Raw genomic sequence first — 21,817 nt, 5'->3', positions numbered from 1 at the left:
AATACAGCATTACATTGTAACACAACACCTATAATATTCATTTTAGTATTTGCGAAAAGCCAATCATAAAGTACACATTTTTCACACCCCCCCCATCCCCCCATCCCCACCCAGGTAGGTGATGGCCCCTTCTTCTATTGCAATAAAGAGATGGAGCTGTCACCCCAATGTCCGGGTGGCAGCAGCAGCAAAGCCCAGCCGGCAGCAGCACTGGCTCAGCTCCGTGCCCAGGAGCAGCCGTGGATGGCCACGGTGTGGGCAGGCAGGAGCCAGGCAGGGGCTGCTGTGACCAGCGGCGGGGTCCCCAGGGCTGGGGGAGCCCATGCTGAGCGTCCCTGGGCTGAGGGCACATTTCCTTCCCCGGCATCATTTGGCCCTGCACCTCTTCCAGTGGCAAGCCCAGGAAAAGAGGGAAGCCATCAAGAGCATCTCCACAGACACAGCCTGACCAGCAATTCCAGCAGGCAAAACAAAGCCCCACCCTAATTAACACACACTTGATAGAACCTAATTGATGGCCCATCACCAATGCAGGGTGCTGCACAGGGTCTGCTCCTCTGGACGAGGGCCAGAAGGGGAGGGAAGGGAAGGGCTGTGTGGCCTTGGGGCCTGATGGGGCTGATGAACAGCCCCAGAGGCACAACAGCCCAGCTGCAGCCACACTCCCTTTCCTGGTCAAAACACTTGGCGTAGCTGCCCTGGCCTTCCCCGTAAGGCACCTTTGCGGGCTTTGGGGCCCCATAAGGCGCACGAGGGGCTGAGGTCCCTTGTGGGACACACAGGGATATTCCAGGCTCCCTCTGAGGCACGGAGGGGGCTGGGGTCCACTTCAAGTCATGCAAAGGATTTGGAATTTTGTGTGAGGGATGCACGGAGTTAGGGATCTCTCCCAAGGTGTGCAGGGTGCTAGGGTCTCTGCTGAGGCACATGACGGGGTTTTGGGGTCTCACTTCACATGCGGAGAGGGCTGTGGGCTCTCATAAGCGTCCCGGGGCCTTGCGCCCCTCCTGCTGCCCGCAGTGGGGCGGGAGTCTCTGCTGAGGCCCGCAGGGCTCGGGGCCCTCCCGCGCTCCCTCCCGAGGCCCTCCGGGCCCGTCCGGCTCGGGGCTGCCGCGGCCCTGGGGCAGCCGCCGTGCCGGGACGGCGCTGGCGAAGAGCCGAGCCGGAGCTGCCCCGCCGGGTCGCGCTGAACGGGCACGGCACGGGCAGCGCTGAGCGCCGGGCAGGCGGCGCCACAGCCCCGGCCCTGCCTCCTTCGGGGCCGGGCACACAACAGCCCGGCAGGCAGAGCGGCGGCTCCGGGCTCCGCTCGGCGCCCGAGGGGACGGAACCGATGCCACAGGAGCCTGGGGAGCCCCACGCAGGGCCCTGGCGCTGCCCGCCCGCCTCTCCTGTGGCCATCCCGGGCGGCAGGGGCTCGCTCTGGGCGAGCTGCCGGCTCCTGCCACTGCCCTGACAACGCTGAGGAGCCTTCGGGGCCGGGACTGGGCTTGCCAGGAAGACAATTCATAGGAGACTTGCTCAGGCCTTTCACAAGATTTACTGCGAAACAACTTAAAATCCCAGGCTAAATCGTGTGCTTTAACGCCTGAGGATTTGCAGTCTCGTCCCGCAGCCACAGCAACTGCTAGAGTGACCAGTGGAGACCACGAATCCCGCCACTCCCAGGTTCGTTGCCAGGACCCCGAGTTCTGTCTCTGTCTGCAGTGTAGCCACGCAGGCGAGTGCAGCACTGTGAAGCACTGAGGCGAAGGAAGGAAGGACTGGACCCACGTAGGGATGCCCAGCCGCTCTACTAACACAGCCAGGGGCAGTAACGGTTGCGCAGAAAAACTGTTGGGGAGGCACTTATAAAGGCGAAGGGCGTGACACGAGGGGACTCAAGGGACCAATGAACGAAGCCCAGGGGAGGAGCGAGGGACACAACCGAACCAATAGCAATGGCACTGGGGAGGGAGAAGCGTCAGGGGACAAATCATGTGTTAAGTAAGGCAAGATTGACACAGAAATTTCTCGAAATGAAAGGGGGCTGCTTACAATGATGGACAGGGAACTGACGGGAGAAACAAAATTTTATGAGGGAGAACAGGGGGGGAACCGAGGGTCAAACCAAAATCTTAATTTCCAAAATAATCAACTTTACAATAAAACCCGTATAAAACACACAATGCCACAGGGATTCCTTGAAGACGCTTTGTAACTCCCCGTGGTGCCGGGCCAGGCCGGGTCCCAGTGTAAGGAATGAAATCCAGGATATGAGAGCTCTTTTCAGAGTTGTCATTGGTAGTTGACGTTAGTGAAATTGATAAGGTCTTTATTTGAAATATTGGTCTGTTGTTAAACTTTGACTGTTAGAGTTCTAGGAGTTGCCTTCAGTTGCCTTTGCTGAGTGTTACTATTTTACCTGTATTTGTATCTCTTCTTGTCATACTCTATATTTGTACCCCTTGTTAGTCATTTGTTAAACTTTGAATGTTAGTATTCTAAGACTTGCTTTTAGCTGCCGCTGTTGGATGTTGCTATTTCACCCTGTATTTTTATCTTTCCCCGTCATTCTCTGTATTTGTTCCCCTTTCCGTCTCACCCGGGATTTGTATCCATTCCCTTTGGGAACCACTTTTCCTACTCCCCTCCTCGCAGGAGGACTTGCACCCGGACTGAATTTAAATGAGAGGCTGTGGGAACTATATGAACCCTCTCAAAACAGCAAACCAGCACATAAACTTTGACTTTAGCCCATCAGAACCACACTAAGCCACCCACTCTTGGCCAGAGCCGGATTCCGTCCTGTCCCCATAATTTTGATAGTACCCAGCTTGGAAGATACCCCTCGGCTGTGAGCCAATATTTGCATTCCTAAGGACTCTGGTGAGGATGGAAGGCCCAGCTGTGCCGAGAGACAAAGCTGTACTCTTCCTCCTCAGCGTCGTCCAGTGGGAGCAGTGGCAGTGTGCGTGACACCTTGGGTTCCCCACCCAGAGCTGTCTTTAATAAAGGCATTTTAAATTAGCTCCTCTCCTGGCCCTATTTCTAACACCAGCGAGCACCAACACCCAGCAGCTCTCATGTATGCAGCACGGCTGGCACCGGGGACACGAGTCAACATCCCTCCAGCTGCCCGCTCTGCCTGCAGGCTGTCACACAACAGCAATGTTCCAGCCAGAACAGGCATTTTTACATCCTCAGCACCACGTGCTCTTGTGGTCCTGCTAGTGCATCAGAGAGAAAAGCCAAATGTGACAGACCAAACTTGACTGTAGGAGAGGGATGGATCAGCAGAGGCTCTGGGGACCTGTGGTGCCAGCCAGTGCCCGGGCACTCGGACACAGCAGCAATACCCCAGACTGTCACACTTCACCTGGGAGGGTATCAAAGCCCAGGGGTTCTTTGTTCAGAGTCCCCCAGAGGCACCAGCTCAAGCTGCCACTGTTCCACCACCATAAAATTGTTTTAAGGATCCAGAGGTCTGACACTCTGCTATGGAGGACATTCCACATTTCCAATCTTTTGGGCATTTAGGACCTTTTCATTTTGCTTTGCACCCAAGAAAAATAAATCTCCAAATGTGCACAAATAACTCCTTTAGCATTTCCTCATTTTATTTTCAGCTGATGTTTACATTGTTCTCTGCTACCTTGTCCTTGTTATGAATAAAAAGCTTGACTAGGCCAATATTCAAGCAGCAATCAATTTATTATTTAATATGGTAAAGTATGAGCAATACAGCGCTGGGTACAGTGGGGGAAGTTTTCCCTCCAACTGCACACCAATAATTGAGGGTTACAGGTATTTATAGGCGTACTCATCACCTTTTTTCAGCAGTTTCTATTTCCAATCTTTGACTCATCAGCAATTTTTATTCCAAATTATTACATCACAATTCCATACACTGTTGTGATTTTAATTTCTCAGGATGTATCTGAAAGGAGTATCCCCAGATGGTGGTGGTCCAGTTTCCAAAAGAAGAAAGACGACTCCCATCTGGTGGGGTCCAGCTCCCCAGATGTGTGTCCACCTTTTAACTGAAGAGACTCTAAATCTCATAACAGTGATGTCCAGCTTCCCTTTGGTCAAAACTATAAACCTTTGAGGTGATGTTCATCTTCTTCTCTAAAGCTGTTTTTCTCTGCTTCCATAAGGCGTGAGATAAGTATATTTCCTTTATATATATTCCAAAGCTATAGTTTCAATGATACAAGTTATATTCTAAAATTATACTTCAAAAGGTTATTATTGCAGAGGTTTTTATGGATTAAATGCAAGCAAAAAGCAACATCTTTACCACCTTAATTCCAATGCTCTTAAATCAACCAGGGTTAATTGCAAACAAAAGATAGGTTCAAAGGCCTTTTTCCATGCTTTATTCTCCTCAGTTATTATTAGAATTCACAGCTCTGCCATGGTCGGAGTCCACACATTTCGCATTCACAGCTACACACATCACCTGTTTGTACCTGACACGAAACACAACTTTGTATTTCACAATCCCCCCTCTGCTTGTATAAATTTTCATTTCTCTTACTCATTTGTGTCTGGGCTTCAACTCTGGCTAAAACTTTGGAAGCTTTCTCTTTTTGGTCTCTTATCTTTAATTTCATTATTTTGGTTATCTTAGCTCTTTTCTCAAATCTACCAGCTTCTCTGGTAGCCAGTTCTGAGTTGGTTACTGCAATCTGCATGCTTTGAAGAACCGAGTGGATTGGTTGGATAAAATATGGAATAAGGCAAGGTAGAAACAATAACCTAGCTAATGAGGACAATATCAGGAACCCTTTTTTCTTCTACTAAGTTCCTCCTCTAAGCATCTGGTCTCACCATGAGGCTTGAAGAATGGAATTCCGTTTTTGGACAGGGACATGAGCCACCCTTTTGATCTCTGCTGCTAAACCCCGGATGGTTTCTCCGTAGTCATCAATCTCAACTTTTCTATCTACGGGGCAGTTCTCTGTAAGCTTTTTGTCCACAAATCTAATATATACCTTTTGGGCTTTCAATGGGTCATTTACACCTTCAGGTTTTAAATTTTCTCCAACCCAGTATAATTTGCCACCTATAGTGCACATCTTTAATTGGTTATGGTCATAGCACACTTCACTAACATGGGAATGTGCCATGAACATTGATTCTATTTTTCCCCCAATCCAGACAGTATGATTGCGTTTGTCACAGACAGCTGGAGCAATAGGCTCTGATACTGCAGCTCGCTCGTGGATTACGTGGAGTTCAGGAGTGAGGCTATTAAGGCCCATTGCCTGGGATGCAATGATCAATACAGTGAAAATAATCCTCAAGGGGTTGAACTCTCTACCTCTCTCAAGGCCCCTTGGGTTGCATCCAAGGGCCGAGATGTAGATCTTCTCGGTAGCAGAGTTTATACCTTGGGATTTAGTCACTGGTATTTTCCATTTCATTTTTGCCTTTTGACTCATGAGCCTTCAGATCTCTATTTATCGTGGTTGTGGTCCGAATCTTTTTAATTCAGGCTAATTGGCCCCTGAGTTCGGGGGATGTGCGACTGCAATAGGGTTGGTGTATGTGCCTCCCCCTCTTCCAGCGGTACTTGGCTTCCTGCCACTCTTTTGCTTTAATTTGATATTTGTCCGGTATCCAATTGCTCTTGTCACACTCTACTTTTTCTAATTTGGCTTTTGGTACTTCCTGCAAATCAATTCCTGCTCTTGTTCCGTGTACCCAGGTTCTCCACCAGCCTTTATCTCCTGTTTTAATATATCCTTTCCTTACTGGAGCCCACTGATAAAGTTTTATCAGTTTCTTTCTCTATTTCTTTCATAAAATTACAGCAGAGAGCATTAGGGATCTGTCCCCTTGGTAGGTTTGTATACCAAAATTCTTCACACTCTATACACTTAAAACAACCCCATGGATAACACTTACAGTTTAGAGTAGTACTTTCTACCTCTCGTGAGTACAATTGGTTTTGCAGCTTAAGGTAGGAGCGTTTTCGTGACATACATCAGTCTCTTTTTAACTTGATTTTCAGTTCTCAGGGGGTAGATGCAATTCTCCACTGGGATTCAGCAGGCGTCTCTGTCGGTGGTTCCATCTCTGTCGGTGGTTCCACTGGGCCTTTGACCCGCGACGCGTGGGTCCAGCCTTTTACCGCAGTTGGACAGCTGTATCAGTGGTCAGCAGAGTTAAGTATGGACCTTCCCATCTAGGAGACAAACTCTCTTCCTTCTAGCTTTTAATCAGCACCCAGTCATCTGGTTTTATTTGATGTCTGCTAAATCTGAGAGGGGCTGATTGAGCAATTACACCTTTCTCCCTTAGTTCTAGGACATGTTGTCCCATCTTCTGGATGTACGTTTGAATAGTCATATCGGCTATGACTGCTGATGTTTGGGGTACTTCCTGGGAATAAGGCAGCCCATAAAGCATCTCACATGCAGAAAGTCCCGTATCTGCATTTGGAAGTGTCCTTATATTAAGCAATGCTAAAGGTAAACATTTGACCCATGACATTTGGGCCTCAATCATTAATTTTGTTAACTGCTGTTTTATTGTTTGGTTCATTCTTTCTACCCTCCCAGAGCTCTGGGGGTGCCAAGGGGTGTGATATTCCCAGGAAATCCCCATGGCTTTTGTTACTCCTTTTATGATGCTGGAAGTAAAGTGGGAGCCTTGATCAGAATCAATGGCCCTGATAACCCCAAATCGAGGAATGATTTGTTCCAACAATATTTTAACTACAAACTTCGCCGTGGCTCGGGCAGCCGGGTAGGCCTCCACCCAATGAGTCAGTTGATTTACTAATATTAACAAGTATTTCCATCTGCCCACCCTTGGTAATTCAGTATAATCCACCTGAACCCTTTCAAATGGTTGGCAGGCTATTTTTCTACCGCCGGTTGAAGCTTGTCTCATTCCCTTTTTGTTAACTTTTTGACATGTCAAGCACTCCTGTGTTATTCGTTTTGCTATCTCAAAAATTCCAATACATCTATAATATTTTAAAAAATGATCACATAAGGCTCTTGTTCCCCGACGAGTATGTTGGTGCAACTGGCTTAAAATCCTTCTAGCATAAGCATTAGGTAAAAATCTCTCTCTTATCTGATAGTATCTACTTTCCCAGCTCTTTCTTAGCTTCTAATTTTTTTATAGCTTCCTCCTCTTGAGTACTATAGCTTTTTGGCAGCTTCTCTTGAATTTCCGCTATAGTGTTCAGCTGGATAGTCTCTTTTAGTTTACAAGCTGCCTCTTTTTCTTCTTACTAAGTAGCTTGACCCTTGTTGATGACCTCTTACATGTACTACCGCTATTCTCTTAGGTCTTTTCAGGGCTTCAAGCACTCTGATTTTTAACTCCTGATGGATCAGTTTCTTCCCTTGAGTGTTTATCAAACTTCTTTCTATCTAAATGTGTGCACAATTCCAAAAGCATATTTTGAGTCTGCGTAAATTGTCCTCACCTTATCTTTTCTTAATGAAATAATCAGGTCCCTTCCCAAAAGATTGCATTCTGCTTCTGAAACTAGTAATAGATCACTCATATCCACTTGTCCTTTTGCTTCAATTAGTACTTGTTCAATAATGGGAACCTTAAAGGCCTCCCCTTTTGCTCTAATTACTTGAGCTGTTTTCCGGCTGATTTTGCATCTTTTTGGTAATCTTTGCACTGTTGATCTTTCAGCAGCCATATCTACTAAAAGGCTGACTTCTTCACCTTGGGGAACTACTCTTAATTTTCCTCTACAAACAGTTTTTGATCTGCCTCTCCCTTCCTGCAAACCCTTTTAACATGTCCTTCCATACCACAGTAAAAGCAGGTAGGTCTTTCAGAACCCTCACCTGTTATTTTTCTCATGCTTTTAGCATTACTTGAAGATGCACTACCGTTCTGAACCTCTTTTACTGCAGCCATGAAAACCTTAGCTTTAGCTTTCACCTTCTCTTCATCTCTCTCTCTCTGTGCTTCCCTTAACAATTCTTGCAAACCTCTCTCCTGCCAGCCGTCTAACTTTCCAAGTTTCCTTGTAATTTCCTCCCATGATTTTGCCACAAATGGAGTTTTGATTAACGCTTCCCCACAGCTGTATCAGGATCTAATCCCAAATACATTTGTATACTCTACTTTATTCTTTCTAACTGATCTATGGTTGACTCATCTTTCCCCTGATGTTCATTCAGGGCCTTGCTAATATTTTGCCCTCCAGGGACTGCTTCTTGAATTCCCTGAATAATTATATTCCTGAGATCCACCATATTCTGCCTATCTTGGTCATTGTTATGATCCCAGTTAGGGACTGCCAGGGGCCATTTAATTTCTCCTAAAGGTCCCTGCTGGTGGTCTGCACTGCTGAACTGGCAGCACGGTGGATGCGGGCAGGACGTTCTCCGTTTCCCCCAGAGCTGGGGCCTGCAGGCACCTTGCCGCCCCTTGGCACAGGCTGTGCCACCCAACAAAGCCCAGCAGGCCGGGAGGAGAGCCCAGGGACAGCAGGAAGCTGAGAGAAGGCCCTGCTCTAGAACGGAGGGAGTTCCACCAGAAGCAAAGAAAGATGTCAACTTGAAGAGATTCCCACTGTGCTCAAAGTTTGTCTGAGAAGACTAAGACATGAGCTTGTCAAATATCCCAGGAAATATCTGGGAAAAGGTTTTATGTATGGCAGAAAGCTCCTGTGGGTAAAGAGCCTCTGCAGCAGTCTGGCTGAGGGGGTCTTACTTCTTCCTAGAATAATGATTACCACTGAAATGCAATTTTATTTTTTATTGTATAAGGGGAAAATATATTTTCCAGAACTCTAAAACTAGTTTCAAAAATACAGATGTGTTGTGGCAACAGGAACGAAACATTTGGGGGTTTCTCTCTACAGAACATATTTCCAAATATTTCTAAAAATGAAAAGTGAAGACAAAATGAGGTCACTTTTTCTGGATTCTAAAACTACTTTAAAATATCTTTAACTACTATTGAAACTGGGAAGGAATATTTGGGGATGTCTCTCTACAGAAAAAATATTTCTACATATTACTACAAATTTCTAATTTCTAAAACTGAAAAACTAAGAATATGGGTTTGCTTTTTCTCAGGAGCCCCATGCTGCTGCCTGCCCCCTGGGCTCCCCCAGCCCTCGGGACCCCGCCGCTGGTCACAGCAGCCCCTGCCTGGCTCCTGCCTGCCCACACCGTGGGCATCCACGGCTGCTCCTGGGCATGGAGCTCAGCCAGGGCTGCTGCCAGCTGGGCTTTGCTGCTGCTGCCACCCAAACACTGGCGTGACGGCACCTTCCCTTTAGTGCAACAGGAGAAAGGGCCATCACCTAGCCTGGCAGAGAGCAGGGTTAACTTCAGTGTTATTTAGAGGGCAGGGCCAGGGGGCCTGGGGGCAGAGGAAGGGACATGTTGGTCTCAGGAGGGGCTGGAGGGTGCTGGGCTACACTCCTGGGGTCTATAGAAGAACTTGGGATGGGACAGAGGAGGATCAATAAGAGATGAAAGTAGCTTGGGGATACACATGGGGAGAGGAGGTGGCAGTGGGATCTACGGGAGAATAGGAGGTTTCCTTGTAGATGACTTTCCTGGAGTCTTCTCAGAACTCTGGAGAGGGCTTTCCAGTCCCTTCTTAGTGTTGGAGGAGCTGCTGCAGCTGTGTGGGTGTGATGTGTAGCCACCGTCTTACAACTCTTTTCCAGAGGTGGAACTGTGGAATGAGCAGGTGGCTGAGGCCCCAGCTGCCAGTGGCACACAGGGAGCCTCCTGCACAGCAGGGCCCAGAGCTGGCAAGGCTCCCCAGCACGGCTGGAGCTGCTGGCACAGCTTGGCCCAGCTGCACAGCTGTCCCTCAAGGCCCCGGCGAGCAGGGCACGGCTCTGGGCAGGCTCCCTGGCCAGGAGCGGGCCCCAGAGCGCCTCTGCCTTTCAAGGGCAATCTCGTCCCTGCTCTTTCTCCTCCCCACCTTGCTTTGCCTCTGCCCTGTGCCCCTGGGGTTTCCCTTGGCCAGGCAGCCTCAGTGGGAGCCAGCACTGGCTGCAGCCCCAGCGGGCTCCCCAGGACAAGGCCCAGCAATGAGAAGGCCAATGAAAGCTCTGGGCAGCAGCAGAACCCTCAGCAGAGTTCTTTGGACAACCATGGACTGGCCACACCGACACTGCAGCCTCACTAGGAATGTTCCCTGCCTATGAGAAGCATTTAAAGGCAGCTGTTTGAGCTCAAGAATTACAAAACACGATTTTCTCTTCCAGCAATACCAGATTGCTCATGGCTGGAATTTTCCTTCTCTGGGAGGGAGCTCATCCTGCCTGGCAGTTGTGTCCAACGGCTGGACTTGCCCCCCCCCCCCCCCCCCCCCCCCCCCCAGTAGAGCTCACTGCTCTGTGTTCTGGGCACTGGCACAGGAGATCACATCCAAGGATTTCTGAGCTCCTCAGGCACTGCCAGCCACAGCCCAGCATGCTGAGGAATGAGTGATCTCTGGCTGGAAACAAGTGCCACATTCCCTCCTGTCAGCAGCTTCCCAGCTGGAAATTTGGCACCTTGGGGAGGCCATGGCTAGCACAGTCCTTTGGCTTCATAGGAAAGGTGAAGCTTTTACTTCACCATTTGCTCTTCATGTGCAATTTAAGGCACTGTTTCCTCTTGTGGTTCTCAAAGGACACAGTCAATAAAAGAGGGGGAAAAACCACCCAACCTCTTCAATGCTTGGATATGCCAAAGCAAACCTTGAGGAGCACAGGGTGGGTCTGTGCTGCCTGACCAAGCCAGAGCCCTTCCATGATGGAGTGGCTGCCTCAGTGATGCGGTGCCAGAGTTCTTCAGCCTGGGCTGCTCCCAGCACTGTCACCACGAGGGGGCTGCCCCCAAAAAGCCACACAATTTTGGGTGTGACTGTAGGGCACAACTGTTCTATGGCGCAGGCGGAATGCTTCAAGGGCAGGGACAAGGAACAAGGAGAGGTCTTCTGTATGACTCCCAAAGGTGTTTATGCCCAGGAAGACACAAGTCTTCCTTGTCAGAAAGACACAAGTCCAGGCTCTAAAAGGGGTTTTTCAACAAGGAGAGGTTCAAGAGGAGAGTACAAAACTTTAACCAAGTGGGAGAAACCTGGGGAGAAGCATAAGGCAGGCAATACAGTGTTTAAACCAATTGGGAATTACAGGGGAGGGGAAGAGTTTAAACAAACCAATGAGACCTCCAGGGATACAAAAATGACAGGGAAGTTTCTGGAGAAAGGGGCAGGTATGAGGAGGGATTGACATTGCTCCCCCTAGGAGAAGGAACAGGGAACATTCAGGAACAAAGGGCAGGTCATTGAGAAGATGTAAAACCAGGACAAAACCAACAAGAGAGGTGCAAAGGAACAATCCATTAAGGATAAAACATGCTATAACAATACAAGAGACTGGGGGGGGGGGGATTTTAGAACTGACCATTGAAACTGAATTGCAGTTATAAACACAGTAGAGACACACCGCAACACCCCAGTGTGGTAGTCTGTTCTTTTACAGTTTGTTCTTCTGTAGTAAGTTTTAAATATTCCTTGTTATATGTTTGTAATGCTTCATTCCACGTATCCCATTTGGTTTCTCTGGTTCAGTCCTGAGTTTTTTATTCACCAAGTATATGTCAATGCCCCTGTCCAACAAAGCACAGCCTTTGTTCTGGTGTGTACACTGTCGTTCATCCCCTCTTCAAAGCAAGATTGGATTTCAAGGTTTGCTCCTTCCCCTTGTTGGTTTCTATTGGATAGCCCTTGCCCTGCACTCCTTCCCCAATGCCTACCCCTTGGTAAAAGGTTGTGTCACTCCCCTTCTTCCCTCCCTTCCTTAAAAATCAGTGTTTTGCCCTCAGTTATTGTCGCTTGTCCCTGACTCCTCTGGGGACATAAACCTTCCTTAGAACTCAAACAAGTGATCTCTCTCTCGGTTCCTTCGCCTCGGTCCCTCGTACTGGGTTGCTGCTGTGTCACCCGTGCCACAGGTGTCGGCTGCAGGGAGCTGCGAGCCCCTGTACGCACCGCCAGCCAGGAAGGTCCCTGTAGGGATCCAGGGGCAGCCTCTCTTGTGACTGTCCATGGGACTCAGGCAGTGAGCTGGCCAGAGAACATATTGCCTGTGACCCAGCCGCGAAGTTACACCCCAGTGCACAAGGGAAGAGCTAGAGATGCCACCACTCTGGACTTCTGCCATGCCCTGGACACATCAGCCCTGCCCAGCATCCTTGTCCCTCCTTTGGTGAGCTATGGATCTGATGGAGGCACAGTTTGGAGAACGAGCAATTGCCTGGCTGGTCACATCCAGGGGGTTGTGGTCAATGGCTCAGAGGCCCGATGGACGTCAGTGACCAATGGTGTCCCTAAGGGTGACAGCAGAAGCTCCCTGGACACTGGGGACTCAGTGTCCTGGTGGTGCTGCTGGACAAGAGAGCTGGAGGGGCCTCCAAAACAGAACTGTTCTGATTGCCCAAGTCTTTCAGACTTGCTCAGGGAATGAGGAGCTCACTGAAGTGAAAAGATACTGAGAAACCACACAGTCCCTCAGTCCCTTCCCTGGGAAGAAACATCTCCCCATCCAAACCTCCCCTCCCTTTCTTTATCCAGCTCCAAGAGGGACTGACATCTATCTATCTATCTATCTATCTATCTATCTATCTATCTATCTATCATCTATCTATCTATCTACCTATATATCTGACAAAATACTGTCAGCTTTAAATGAAATCTCTTTATTTATCCTTATCATATAGTGTTTACAAAGAAGTTTTATTTTATACAATTGCATTTATTAAAGACATTAATTAACAGATGCATTTAGCTGACAAATTCTGGAATTGAAGCAAGTTCCTCCCTGACTGCCAGTGATGAGTGCCTGCTGTCAGGGAGGGATCAGAAGGTCCTGTCCAGAGGGTGGGAGCAGATGTATGCCCTCTTCTCCAGGATCTGCTTTGCAGCTTTTTTAATGCCATCATCCCGGTATTCATCGGCATCTCTGGAGAAAGAGAGAAAAGTCATCTAAGGGAGCATAAAGAGCCGTTGTAAATTTCTTTCAAGAAGTGGTTTTGAGTACAAATGCAAGAGTGAGTGCCAGGAAGAAACTGAACATTCTCTTCTGAAAAAGATTGATTATTACAGACTGAGAGTCGCAGAGCCAATGCACAGCTGATCAGTACATCCCAAAGAGTCCAAATCCCTAATTTCTATCAGTCACTTGACAGGAGTTTATACATAAAATATAGATTTTATATTGTTCCATAAAGAACCCTGGCAGTTTGCTTTAGCTATGAAGTGAAGAGACTCTGCTCAACAGGTTCCAGCTCTGCTGCTTGTTTGAATTAAAGCAGAGAAAAACTCTTATGTTGGTCACATTAGCCAACAAAAGTTTCATAAGTCTGTGAAAGACATAAGAGCAGAAAAATGATTCCATTTTATAGTACTTACAGTCTTCTAATTCAGGCATGGGATAATTAGGCCATCATTCTTTAAACCAAATAACGGTATAAAGCACTGGAAAAGAAGTTATATTTAAAACTAACTTTTAACACAGTGAATGAATTTATAAAGAAAACCACGTTTTAACACTGACCTGGAGCACATTTTCTTGTGCTGCAACACCACTGTTGCCATTAAACTTTTTGTGAGGCAGCAAATAAGCACTGTCCTGTCCTGAACTGTGCTGCCCAAACACTGCTGAGAACTTGCTGTGCCTCTGCCCTGCTCTTGGCCAGGCAGCCTCAGTGGGAGCCAGCACTGGCTGCAGCCCCAGCGGGACCCCCAGGACAAGGCCTGGAAATTAGGAGGCCAAGGAAAGCTCAGGGCAGCAGCAGAACCCTCAGCAGAGTTCTTTGGACAACCATGGACTGGCCACTCCTCCACAGCAGCACGACTACGAGTCAGGCTACCAATGCTATAGAGCAGAGTTATAAGAAAACTGTGGAGAAAAATCAGCAACTGAACGTCTGATCTCATACAGCTTGCGAATGCCAAGATAGCAGCCTAGCAGCACAAGTGGCACAGTGCACACTATCACCACTGTGCCTATCATGCATTTCCTGCGCACATCCTGGGGGCAGACAATTCTTGGGAGGCGCACTGGATCCGGGCCATATATTCCTGCTTCAGTGACAACGTCTGTGGGAGCAATGGGGAGCGTCAGCCCGTGCTGTGCTGCACTGCTGAGCTGGCAGCACGGTGGATGCGGGCAGGACGTTCTCCGTTTCCCCCAGAGCTGGGGCCTGCAGGCACCTTGCCGCCCCTTGGCACAGGCAGTGACACCCAACAAAGCCCAGCAGGCCGGGAGGAGAGCCCGGGGACAGCGCAGCTGCTTGGGCAGTGGCTGCTTGGAGGGACACGGGCCAAAGCCATCCCTGAGCAGCCACTGCCAGCCCTGGCCCTCCCTGCCCCATGACAGCTCCCCCTGCCCAGGGACACACACCCAGGCCCTGTCAGGACACACTGGAGCATTGCCCTCCCCCTCTGCCCTTTCCCCACCATGGGCACCCCATGCAGTGGCTCGCTGGTTTCAGGACATGTCCCACACGGAGGGACCCCAGCAGGACTGCTCAGACTGGCTGAGCCTGGCACAGCAATCACCTTCTGTGGCACTGTCTGGCATCTCCTCACTTCCTGTATCAGTGGCTAGCACGGGTACATTGCGTCCTCCAGGATGTGCAGCCTTCCGGAAAGACTTTTGGTCCATCTCTGGAGAAAGGAAAAGGGACAGCCGGATCAGGTGGAGCCATTGCCCACTGGGGAGGTGGCATCTTCAGGAGGTACCACTTGTGAAAGACATGGCTAACAATCAGGGAAAGGCCAAGGGTCTTGGGGTGCTCCAGGGTCCTTGCTCCTCCAAATATCTGCCTCTCTGTCTCTGACCAGAGACCAGGGAATTTCCGGCTCATGGTGCAGTTTGGGCTGCCTGTTAACCGATGCCAAATGCCTTCCTGCAGAGGCTGGGGAGAAGCTGCAGCCAGGCCAGGCTGGCAAACAGCCCTGCAGGGTGTGGAAGCAGCAGTGGGGCAGCGAGGCTGCCATGGATCCCTTCCTGCTGTGCCGGGCACAGCGTTTCCAGATGGGCAGCCAAAGCCCCCGGCTGCTGAGCCCCAGGACAAGGCTGAGGGAAATGCACCCACCACGGTGCCTGTCCAAGTCAATCAGGGTTTGGTCCAGTTGTTTGGACTCCTCCACGGGCACATTCTGTTTTGTAGGTTTTTTCCTCCCTCTCAGAGGACCTTAAGAGAAAGTATTTTTATTTCACCAGGAATAGATCCCACAGAAGCAGGGCTCAGCCTGTGGGGTCAGCAGTGACACACTACTCACCCCTGCGATGGGAGCTGGGCTTGTGTGCAACATCCACCAAAGGACCTGGGAAGATCCTCCCTGCAGACACACCTGTAACTCAAGAGCCACAGAAGCTTCTGTCACCTGGTTCCTGCCAGGTTGTCAATGATTATTCTCTCAGAACTTACCTGCAGAAGCTCCCAAGTGCTCCAAACCATCTTCCATCGCAGCTGCTGGCAAAGCAATGCCACCACTGTGATCTAGAAGGGAGCACAGATCATGGTGTCCTGGGATCCCTCTCTGCCTATGCGAACTGGGCACTGCAAGGTTTCGGGTAAGGCCGTGGAAGCCAGATGTCAATGGACAAGGCCAAACAGCACAGGGGCCTGGGGAGCTCTGGGCTGGCTCCTGGTCACTCTGCACCCTCTTTGCAGGCCCTGTGACACATCCCTGGAGAGGAAACAGGGCCAGCCCAGGGCCCATGGGGGCTCTCTCCCTCCCCCAGAGGAAACCCTCCCTGAAGGCCTGGGGAAAACCATCCCCAGCGCTTCCCGGGGAGCAGGGAGCGCTTCCCGGGAAAGGGGAGCCAGGCTGCCGGCTCACCTGCTGGCCGCGCTTGCAGCGGAGCAGCCTGGGCAGCCCTGGCAGGCAGGGCCACGGCCAGGAGGAGCAGGAGGAAGAGGCGCAGAGCAAGGGCCATGCTGCCTTGCCCTCTGCCAGTCCTCAGCTCTTGCTGCCACCGCTGTCCTGACACCGCTGTCCCAATGTCAGCACCACTGCTGCCAGCGCCGCTGCTGCTGCCGCAACAGTTGTGCTCAAGCACTGACTGCTCGCTCCTTGTGCTGCTGTGCAACCACGGGGCTCTGGCACCTCTGTGACCTCAGAGCCTGCTGTGACTGCATGGCCAGGGTGGAGTTGTGTGGGGAGTGGGATCTGCTTTCTTTGGCAGGGAGCTCGTCCTGCCCAGCTGCTCTGTCCAAGGGCTGTGACACAGTCCCAGCCCAGCTGATCTCACAGGCTGGGCCATGAAGGGATGGAGAGCAGCCCTGCCAAGAAGGACTTGGGGGTGCTGCTAGATGAGAGGCGGCACATGAGCCAGCCATGTGCATCCAAAGGAGAGTGCCCAGCAGCTTGAAGGAGGTGATTCCACCCCTCTGCTCTTGTGAGACCCCACCTGGAGTACAGTGGAAGAGGTTTTACATCGACCTCTGTGAGTCATTGAGAAGTTTGACATGAAAATCCATGTTTATCCCTGAAAGAATTTAGTACCAAGGTTGTTGACATAGAAACCAAAAAAGAAAGAAGGATAAATAAGTGAAACTTGTAACTGCTTATTTCAAGAAGCACTTTGCTTGTCGCTCATGACCAGTGAGTAAAATGTAAACTTATGAGCTTTGTAAGAATGTAGAACAAGCATGCATGCTAGAATAAAAACAGTGTTTGAAGCCTTCTGGAAACGGAGTGTGTTGCTTTGTACTGTCTCCGTCTCTACCACGACAGAGTACTGCATCCATCTCTGGGCTCCCCACACAGGAAAGCCATGGTCCTGTTGGATCTAGTCCAGAGGAGGGACAAATTGCTCTGAGGGCTGGAGCCCTTCTGCTTTGGAGACAGGCTGGGAGAGCTGGTGGCGTTCAGCCTGCAAGGGAGCAGACTCCAGGGAGACCTGATTGTTGCGTTTCAGTACCTTAAGGGGGCTTGTAAAAGAGATGGGACAGCACTTTTAGTAGAGCCTTTTGTGAGCCGACCTAGGGGGAATGGTTTTAATCTAAAAGATGGTCAATTCAGACTGGACAAAAGAAACCCATTTTTTACACTAGGTCTGGAAGGCCTGGCACAGGTTGCCCAGAGAGGTGGACATCCATCCCTGCAGACATTCAAGCTCATGCTCTCAGCAACCTGACCTACTTAAAGGTGTTCCTGCTCACTGCAGGGCATTGGACTTGATGGCCTTTAATTGTCCCTTTCAAGCCAAGCCATTCTGTGCTCCTGGGCACCATCAAAGCAGTGCTGGATTAGTGCTGGGGTGATTATGTGGCAGCTCTATTTTGGTAGTTGTGTCCTTTAGCAATTGGCCCTGAGAGGATTCATGGGCTGGGCAGTGAAGTCTGCCTATAACAGACAGTGTGCTCCAGGAGTGTTGCAGTGTGATTTCATGGTTTACCCCAAAACCCCGGCTTTCTCCCCTGAAGATTCCCTCCCAGGTGTGTCCATCATCCCTCCTTTCCCCAGTCTTACCCCTGCTGAGCACCGTCTCTCAATCCTGCAATTCCAGAATGTCATTGAGTGATTGGCAGATTTAAAAGATGCCCTCTACCTTGGTGGGGGGGGGGGGGGGCATTGGGCCATCCATGTGTCATTTGTCCCTTGAGATCTCCTCTCCTGTCCCAGGTTGGTGGGCTCTCTATCCCTTCCCTCCTGCCCTCCCTCGGGTAAAAGGGCGAGTAACCATGCGGTCCAGGAGTTCCATTGGAGCAGTTGCTGGATTCAGTGGCCTTTGGGCCAGAATAAAGCTCTGGATTAAAACCCTCCATCAGAACCGACTCCTCTCCTTCACTACCACCTTAAAGTGTCTCTGGCAGAGGGAAGCCTGAGGAGCAGACCCTCCAGGGGAGGAAGCTCCATCCCGCTGGCACTGGAGTCCCGACATGTCTGGACCTGTCCCCACGTGCCCAGCTGCAACATCCAGCTGGCCGAAAGTGTCTCTGGGGTGGAACACTACAGTTGCTGCTATTTGGTTCAGCTGCGGGGGCCAGACAAGCCAAGGCACATCCCATCAGCAATGTAATATATGTTAGAAATAATTCATGTTATAAAAGATTGTATTTTTTAAAGATTGTGAAATCCAAACCAGTCTCTGACCACTGGGAGCCCAAGAAGCAGACATCTATTCAAACTCTGAAATTCCTGAAGGAGACAGCATAACAATCGGCATTTTAGCCTGAGAATAGACACATCCAGGGCGATGATCACTGCCATCCTGAGCCATGGAAACCGCCTAAGAGTGATCATCGCCCTGTTGATAACATCCATCAAGATAGCCAGATTTGCCAGGAACATGCATGTGAATACATGGCTTCCCTGAACTCGATCAACGCTGGCTATCAGCCAGGAGACAGCCTTTGTCCGGCTCTGCACAGTGAAACAGCCAACCATGAATATGCAGAGTTAGAAAAGAAACTTGAACTCCTTCACCTCTGGCACAATAAACAGTATAAAACATCCTTGCTAGAGGCGGCTCTTGTGAACAAGGGGGAATCTGATGTGATAGAGGTTAGATCCAGGTTCACCCAGCGCTGAACCCAGGCTCAACGCTGTCTCTTTCGCTGTGGTGGTTTTGAGGACCGTATTTTTGTTGCGGAAAAGGTAAATAAATATTTTCGCATTTTTTGATAATTTGACTTTCAATTGATCATTTATAACAATTAGGGCCACACTGATGTGATTTGAATTTTGGGTTCGGGCACCCCTTTCCTGTTAGGAGGCTCCCCGCTGATTTCAGCGGGGTGACGGGATTGGGAGTTCACGAAACCAATCTGTGGGAATCCACAAAAATTAAAGGCTTTTGGGAAAGCTGCAAAAGGCAGGCCTCAGAGACAGTAGAACTGTGATTAGACCTAAGCAGCAGTCACTAGATAGGTCAGCAGAGAAATTATTTGCAAAGTAGAAAGGCATGGACAAATAGAACAATGGTCTGTGTATTAACGCTTGTCTAGAATAACTCTCGAAGCTACAGAAAAGTTTATCTAACAAGATATTAGAAAGTTTAAGCTTAATAATGGAGCTCTGTGCATTGTATTTTCAGGCTTACAAGTAGGTATTGTATTCGAAATAAGCAAGCATTGTTTTAACCAAAGGTATGTGTGCTTATAGTGGTTGGATAGAACTACTGTCAATATGCTTTTGCTTTGTGTGATTGGTCAAAAAACATATACAGTAAGTTGTATTATTAAGTTCTTTGTCTGCTGCCTGGGATGTGAGCTGGTGGCATCTTCCCATTGTCATAACCATGTAATGAGACTGATGCTGAAAAATGAAACGGCTCAAGGCATGTTCCACAGCAGTCCTGTCCCTTTTGTGATTTGTACACAGCCCCTGGCTGGTGATACCAATCAAATACCAAACCGAAGCCAGAACCACAGCCAAAGATGGATAAAATGAGCCCAGAGCTCTTGGAAATTTGGAACGATCCGAAGAGGGATCTCCGAGGCCGTGGTGCTTTTTCTTCACTCAGAAAATTGACGTGCAGAAGGAATCCACCTGGGAAAAGGAACCGTGAGTACCATGTGGTTGAGTGGAGTGTGACTGAACGTGTGCGAGACGTGATTTTATCATGAAGCAAGTGTGGATACCACAATTGCAGTTCCCCTCTCCTGCAAGTAAAGTGGTTGGTGAAAGGGGAAGCAAGCGCTTTTTCTTGTCACACGTGGGACCTGGGACTTATTGTGAGTTCAGGGGATCAGTCATGGTTGGGGTCAGGAGGGGAAAGAACGTTCCCGAAATATTCTGGGAGCCGGTCTGCCTTCTGATCTAGAGAATCAGGTAAGAGAGCTTGATACCAGTCAAAAGACCCGCAGAAGGGTTCTCCACATGGCTGAGTAGACTGGTAGAGTTTCACAGACTTAGGAAATCAACATCGGACAAAGACTTGGGACTTACGTCGAGAATCCCAGCTGAAGGACACAAGGTGAGAAAATTAGTGAATGGGGTTTTTGGGAAAATGGGATTGAAAAAGTGTAAGTGCTGGAAAGAGCCCCAGGAAAAACCTCCCCAAGATCCCGGGAAGGTTATGCCTGAAATTTTGAGGGGAAGCCCATTGGGATGGTGTCCTGGGGTGACGTTATGATGTTTGTATCCCCATTCATCTGTTCTGTGCCTTTAAGACCGACTCTGAAGAGTGGAAGTTTTGTTTGGGTTTCTCTTATCAGGGACACAGAGACGAGCAGTACACAGGGCTGTTTTTCACTTCTTGCTTTCAGCTTGCTGCTTTGCTTGCTCTCTTTTCTGCTCTCGCTTCTGCTCTGCTTTGGCCTCTGCTTATTAGCTAGCTCTAGCTAAACAGTCCACATTCCTTCCTGGACTGTTTCTCCTCTCTTGTTTCTGTGACCATCTTGAACCTGCTCTGGACTGGGACCCGGGAACACCGAAGGTTTGCACCGTTTTTGCCTGCAGCAGCTGCCCCAGCGCCGGAGGGACCGAGAACAGAGCAACCACCCCCGAAAGAGACTTTCTGATTTTGTCATCTTTCTCAGAGCGGTGTCATCGGGTATTGTTAATTTTGTGTTCTGGGGGGTGCTGTGCCTGAAATAAACGGGTTCTTTCCACCTCTCTCCAAGGAATTTTTTCCCGTACAGGTTGGGGGAAGGGCCGTGTGGGTTTTGCTTTCTGGAGGGGCCCACCTTTGCAGATTCTTTAACAACTTTGCCCTAAACCAGGACAGATGGATATTAGAACACTGGGATGACAGCCCCAGGAGGGTGGGAAAGTCCAAGGGAAAGATGATACATTTTTGTATGGAAAAGTGGGGGGGAAAGGAGATTGCAAAATATGTGGTTTGGCCGGTGTTTGGCACTTTCAAGGATTTTGAGGAAATTGAGTATGTTGAGATGTGGAAATACGCTTGTTGGGGTCTACACCCGATCAGAGCTCTCAGATGCTTGGCAAACCAGGGCAAGGAGTGGGAACTGCTGGAAAACCTTCCACCGCCCTACCTTGTCCCTTCGCCCCAACCCGTGCCAGCCCAGGTACCTCAGGTGCCCACGTTGCCTCCCAAGGCATTGATCCCACAGGGACAGGCTTCGGCACCGCTGCTCCCACTGGAGATGGCCGCGGCACCTTCTCTCCCATGTGAGCAGGTATTGGCGCCTCCACTCCCATGCGAGCAGTCCCAGCCACTGACCCTTCCCAAAATCAAGGAGAAACAGATAATTTCCCTAAAGAAAGCAAACTCTCCTCCAGCCCATTGAACAAGATGGAGGACGAGGAGGGCAACCACTGGAGATAGTGATGACGACGAGGAAAAGCCTGGACTCTTCCCTTTACGGGAAGTACCGACGGCTCCAGGGGTTATTGGCTTCGTACATGCGCCGATCGACACCGGGGATGTGAGGGCTTTCAAGAAAGAGATGGGGAAGTTGATGGATGATCCTTTGGGGGTGGCAGAACGACTAGATGAATTTCTAGGAACCAGCACCTACACGTACAAGGATCTCAGTGCGATCCTGAGGTCACTGTTCAACAATGAGGAAAGAGAAATGATCAGACAAGCCGTGATCAGGGATTGGGAGAACAGGAATCCCCAGGGGGAGCGAGGAATGGAGGAAGGGAGGCAGAAAAGGATAAACTTGAGAAATATGATAATAGAAGGTATCAGGGAGGCAGCGCCAAAAGGACAAAACATGAGCAAAGTACTCAGGGAATGCCAGGGAAAAGATGAAACCCCCATGGAATGGCTGGAAAGGCTCCGAAAGAGCTTGAGAATGTATTCCGGGACAGAGCCCCGAATCTCCAATTGGGGCGGTGTTGCTGAAGACCCAATTTGTGGTGAAATCATGGGAAGACATAAGGAAGAAATTGGAAAAGA

The sequence above is a fragment of the Ammospiza caudacuta genome, chromosome 12 (genome assembly GCF_027887145.1).
Source record: "Ammospiza caudacuta isolate bAmmCau1 chromosome 12, bAmmCau1.pri, whole genome shotgun sequence".
NCBI classification, from domain to species: Eukaryota; Metazoa; Chordata; class Aves; order Passeriformes; family Passerellidae; genus Ammospiza; species Ammospiza caudacuta.
Note: the sequence above shows the minus strand (reverse complement) of the source record.